This window comes from Rhea pennata, chromosome 3 (assembly GCF_028389875.1).
Source record: "Rhea pennata isolate bPtePen1 chromosome 3, bPtePen1.pri, whole genome shotgun sequence".
In the NCBI taxonomy this organism is placed as follows: domain Eukaryota; kingdom Metazoa; phylum Chordata; class Aves; order Rheiformes; family Rheidae; genus Rhea; species Rhea pennata.
In genome coordinates this window covers 59245784-59251621 of record NC_084665.1, presented here as the reverse complement: position 1 = coordinate 59251621, position 5838 = coordinate 59245784, and the positions used below count along the sequence as shown (strand labels likewise).

General features: G+C 66.3%; 1 pseudogene; it reads right to left on the bottom strand.

The window, feature by feature from the left end:
* Positions 1–252: 252 nt before the first annotated feature.
* Positions 253–4990, bottom strand: LOC134138857 (T-cell activation Rho GTPase-activating protein-like; annotated as a pseudogene).
* Positions 4991–5838: the final 848 nt, after the last annotated feature.

Genomic DNA, 5838 nt, shown 5'->3' with positions numbered 1-5838 from the left:
TTTACAGATGAGGTCCAGGTTCAGCTCTTTCAGACAGGAAAGCACAATGTCTCCTCACACCTCTTGGAGTCCTTTTTGCTCACACAAAGAAGCAGGAAGCTCCTGATACTTTCCCCGCAGCCTCTGCCCTTTTGGAGGCTAAAAGCACTTCTGGCCAGGCAGCTCTTCCTTGATCCATGGCTGCGAGGACCCTGTGGGGCTCCCATGGCTCTCGAGCCCCGCTCAGCATGCAATAGTGAAGCTGCTGGCTGCTCAGATGGTTCTGGTGGCCCACAGGCGGAAAGAGGCAACGGCAGCAGGTTGCGGGCGGGTTGTGCAGGGGCCCTGCGAAGCGGGACGGGAGCTCTCCAGGCAGCAGCTGGAGGGAATTTGGGGTGCAGAGCTGTTTGATAGCTGTGCAGGCACAAGGGCAGGCGGTTTTCCCAGCACTGCCTTCTCCAAGCTCAGCTGTGGCTGCCCAATGGGAAAGCTGTCCGCACCAGTGCTCTGGTGCTGGTCCCTTCTGCAGCTTTCCCAGTGCTCCTGGCAGAACAGGGCGGGCTCGGAGCAGCTCCTGTCCAGTGTGCTGAGGTTGTTTTTCACAGGAGGCAGTGGAGGGGCCGAGAGGCATGTGGCATATGTGTGGCTCCTGCTGGGGCTTCTGCCTTGGGGTTGCTGCCTCTCCAAGGTGACGGGGCCACATGAAGCTTCAGGCTCTGGGCCGTGCTGTGCAGAAGGGTCCTGCTGAGCAGCACCGGGGAGTGCTGTGGGGGGAAGCAGCCTGTTAGCTCCTTGTTACTGGCCTTTGGAAGGGAAAGGGGACTTTGCTGGTGGGACCACACAGCCTGGGCTGAGGGCAAGCTGCCACCTTTGTACCTCTGGAGGTGAGCAGCAGTTCAGGAGACACCAGTACCCCTGGGGGCAATATGCTGCACAGGCAGTCCCTCTCTCCCTAGTCCCTAGTGAGCAATGCTGTGAAGAGCAGAGGAATACAGATGTTTAACACCTGGGATGCTTTTTGTCAAGGGAGGAGTGTAATTGTCCCCACATCCTGGGGGTTAGGGGGTTCTGTGGGCAGACAGAGCCTCTTAGCTAGTGTTTACTGGCCTTCTGAAGGGAAAAGGGGCCTTTCCCCGTGGGACCACATGACCTGGGCAGATGGCAAGGTGCACCCTTGGCAGCACCTGTGGCTGTGAGGAGCAGTCAGGTGACACAAGTACCACTGGGGGCCAATGTCCTCATGGGGAGAGAGCAGCTAGAGCCCACAGTGAGCAAGGCTGCAAAGAGCAGAGCTGTGCAGATGCTGAAGCTCTGCAACGCCTTTTGTGCAGTTCCCCACTGCCATTTGCAACTTGTGGGAAGGGCTGCAGCAGGAAAGCACTGCCCTGAGGTTTTGGACCCCTGACGCTGCTCTGCAGTGCCACACATGTCCTCCCATCTGCAGCTCAGGAGCTGGAACCAGCACCCTGTGTGCTGCCATCCTGCAGAGAAGCCTCCTACCTGCAGAGCTGCCTGTGTGCTCGTGGGCCTCCTCGGCCAAGGGGCTGCCAGGAAAAGCCATGTCCTCCCCAAACACTGCCGTGCAATTCTCGATGAGGAAAGCCACCAGCATCGTCACCTGCATACGCACAAAACAGGCTCTCAGTGCAAGGCGCTGGAAATGTGCCCAGCAGTCTTTCCCCAACCTCATGGATGTTTCTGTCCAAAAAGCTGGAGCTCTGTGGCTGCAGCTCCCTCAAGAAAGAGACTGGCCTGTCACACCGAGGACAGGCCAGCTGAGGGGCCCTCCCCACGCTCCCAGGTGCTGCTTTGTGTAGCTTTTGCCTCAGCTGAGGGATCTGTGCAGATGGCCCGGCTGTGCCCGGAACAGGTGGCAGGCTGCTGAGCTCAACATACCTTGTCGTTCATCTCCCGCTGCACTTGCAGCGGGAGCGTGATCTCGGTGCCAGGGCTCAGCACGTTGGGCCCAACGCAGATCGCCAGGTTGTTGGCATCCATCCTGCTGGTGTCTGCGCTCTCGCTGATGTGCTGCAGCACGGTGAGCAACGACTTGAGGAGGAGGCGGTTTGGTTTGGGTAGTCTGGCACCACCCTAAGGGAACACAAACAAAATGCCCCATGAACTCCGGGGCCAGTGGCCACCACACCTTGCGGTGAGCAAGCCGCAAGCAAACTCTCACAAATGGCATGTCGGAGGACAGACGAGGCTCTGGTTCAGTGCGAGATCTTGAGTTACAAGCTCTTGCCTGAAAGGCGAGTCCCTGTTTTTCAGGAGCTCGCCAGTGGTAGAAAAAAGGCGAGGTTGGCAAGAGACGTGCCGGCAGGCTTTGCGAAGGCCCTTAAAAGCCTGTGGCTGCATGGTGCAGTAGGAGCTCTAGCAAGCTGACAGAAAGGACAGGTTTTGGCATGAGCCTCCCCATTGCCAGAGAGGGCCTCAGCCTCTGCCAGCCACTCCCTAATGCTGGGGCTGCCTACAACACTTACTGTTTCAGTTCGTCAATCTTTTCCTCCCTGCTTGGCTTCTGCAGAGCCAGCATCCAGTCCTCGTACAGGGCCACTGACAGCAGCTGGGAGGGGATACTTCGGAGGAAGTCCTGCAAGGCCAAAGTAGGGAGGGGAGGCTTTGGACATCAGCCCTGAGCCCAGAGGGAGCATGCCCGGCACTTGGGCTCAAGCGCCTGGCAGCCTTTAGTCCGCCCCAAAATCTCCGGCTGCCTCCCTGAGGAGGCTGCTGGTGAGCAGAAGGAGCAGGAGGAAGTGAGTTTCCCATGGGCAGGCAGGAAAGCAGTGGCAGAGGAAGGGGAACTGAGAAGCAGGTGGGAAACGCAAAGGCCAAGCTTTCCCAAGTGTGGGAAAACACGGCGTTTGGCTCGGCTCTGCTCTCAGCTTTGAGTTTCCTGGGGGCCCATGTGGGCACGGCAGCGGGCCCGTGCAGGTTCGCAAGGTGCTCTCACAGCTGCCAGTGAGAGGAAGTCACCTTCAAAACTACCGCCAGCAGGTGCACAGGTCTGCTGGCCAAGTCAACGGCCTCCCCTCTGTTGAGGTCCTCCCTCAGTTCCCTGCGGGCTTTCTCGTTGGCAGCTTTGCGGAAGATCCCCTCCGCGGCAGGGCCTTCCCTGTACAGTATGGTGAGGAGATCCTGCAGGGAAAAGCAGGCCGCGGTGGGGGAAGGGTTGGGCGGCTGCAGAAAGGCCGTTCTGCTGGACGGGAGCCTTCGACCCAGACAGAGGCAAGCCTTGGCTGGGCAGGCGCGCTCTGCTTTGCTTGGGGTTGCTGCTAGTTCTCACTGCAGGCAGATTAGCCTGGGAGCAACCTGGCTGCCCCCGGGCCACCCTCTCGACCCCTTTCTTTGGGGAAAGACAGAAATCCCTGGCTCTTTATGCTGCTGAGAGTTTCCTTTTGGTGATTTCGGCAAGGCCACCAACATGCCCCCTGGGGAGCTGATCTGCTTCTCCCCTCCCGCTCCGGGCTGCTCTGCCCTCCCGAGCTGCTTCCGTGGGAGCCGCGTGGGTTGAGCCCTGGGACTTGGGCAAGGGGCTGCGGAGCTGAGGCCTCGCCGGTGAGAAGCGCGTGTGGAGAGCGGCCAGCCCTCAGGTCCCTGCCTGCCCAGAGCCCAGCCCACGGGCTGGCAGTGCTGCCTGGCCCGAGAAGGCGGCGGCGGTGGCAGGAAAAGTGCCCGGCCAGGCTGGCTTACCTGGACTGCCTGGGGCAGGGTCTGCTCCTCACCACACAGGGCAGCCAGAGGCTGGCCAAAGAGAGGCCTCGGGAGGCCAGCGTCCGGCTGCCCTGGGCCGTGCCCGCTGGCCGAGCCTCGTCTGCCAGCAAGGGGCCACGGGATCAGCCGCCTTCTCGCCTTCGTCCCATCTGCTCGAGCAAGCAGGAAGCAAAGGTCGGGTGAAAAACGCGGGGGCAGAGAGCTCTGCTGCCTGCTGCGGGTGTGCAGCGCGCGGCGACGCCGAGGGCAGAGCAGAGCTGGGTGTGGAAACAGCGGCTCTGCCCCAGCGGGGGGAGCACACAGGGCACAGAGCAAGGGCCACGGGCGCTGGGCCTGCCCAGGGCTCTTTGGCGAGGCAGCGGTTCCTGCCCGGGGTCCCGGCAGGGCAGGGGGTCGCTTGGGCAGCCTGCAGCGGCGGCCGAGCGAGCCCCGTGCCGGCGCTGGCCGAGGGGCTGGCGGGGCTCCCGCTGCCCGGCCGCGGCCGAGCGCCACGCGAGAAGGCAGCGGCGCTGTTTCCCTCTCGGACTCACCGGCGCAGCAGCCGGGGGCCTCCTCAGGGGCCGACGGGACGGAGACGCGGCGCTGCCCGGTGCCGTCCTGCAAGGAGGGGGTTCAGGTCGCGGAGGTGCACACAGCAGCCCGGGCCGCCAGCGAGGTGCCCTCGGGGATGGCAAAGCGCCGGGCGGCCGCCGGGAAGAGGCAAGGGCGCCTGACAGTTGCGGAGGAGCTGCGGGGCCCCAGGCCTGGCCACCTTCCCTCCCGCAGCGCAGCTGCCTCCCGCCGGCGTCCAGCCCAGGCCGGGGCCTGCGGAGCCCTGCTCACCTCCGCTGAAGTGGAGGCCAAGGCGCTGCGGGCAGCCGGCGACACGGCCCGGGCGAGAGGGTGGAGAGACGCCGAGAGCCGCTGCTGGCGGTGCCGCTCCCTGGACCTCCAGCGCTCGGGGTGCTGCCGAGACCCCCAGGCACTTTCAGGGCCGGAGAAGCCAACGAGCTCGACCAGGAGCCGGAAGGAGGCGACTGGGGTGACGCGCGTCTCCGGGGCTCCCGTGCCTTGCCTGGGCGCAGGGCAGGGGCGAGGGCAGAGCTCGGTCACCGCCAGCCCCTCTGCTCGCCCCCACCGCCAGCCCCGGCCCCCGCGCCGCCGCGCACCGAGACCTTCCCGCGGTGCCAGTGGTCAGCAGCGCTTGGCACCGGCCCCGCTGCTGCCACCGGGCCTCGTGCCCGCAGGCGGGGGAAGCAACAGCCCGGGCTGCCCGCGAGCCAGGAGCTGCAGGACCGCGGCAGGGGCCGCTGCTCATCGCCACGCCGAGGCGAAGCAGCTGCCACCGCTCGGCCCGGAGCTGCCGCCTCTCCCCCGCCGGCCCGGCCGCGGCGCTGCGGGTGGCCGCCCCCCCAACAGGGCTCACCCGAGGAAGGCGCTGAGCCACCGCTCCTTCGCCTCCTGCGACCTGCGGCGGGAAGGAGGAGCAGCCTCAGAGGCCGCTGCGCCCCCCGCGCGGCGGAGGCGCCGGCCCCTGAGCCGCCTCGCCCGCCGGCAGCGCCCCGTGGCGCCCGGCGCCGAGGCGCAGCCGTCCCCGCGACTCACCGGAAGGTGACCGCGCAGTGGCTGGCGGGCCACATGAGGACGAGGGTGCTGGCGCATGGCAGGCCACAAACCTCCTCGGCATCTTCCCGCCCGCATGCCACCGCGTCCTTCCCGCAGAGCACCCGGAGCTCGCCGAGAGGCACCCGGTGCTTCAGCAGGAAGGCCGAGCCCCACCTGGCAGGGGGAAGAGCAGGGGCCGCCTCGGAGGCCGTGTCCGCGGGGGCAGACCCGGCAGGCCTCGCGGGAGAGCCGTCGCCCCGCAGAGCCTCGGTGCTGCCGGCCCGAGCCTCGCGCGGCAGAGAGGAGCCCGGGGGCAGCGCCCCGCACGGGCACCTCTGCGCAGCCGCCGCTGCCGGGCGGCACGCGGGACGGCGACGGCGGGAGCCTGCCCCTTCCCCCCGGACCCTCGCTGAGCCCGCGGGAAAGCGTGTCCCTGCCCGCGGCGCGGGGGCCTCCCCGCAGGGCCCGCGAGTGCCGGCGGGGGGCAGAGGGCACCCGCGCTGGAGGCGCGGGCCGGGCGAGGGGCAGCCGCGGGGAGGAGGAGCGCGCGGGCCGGGGGCC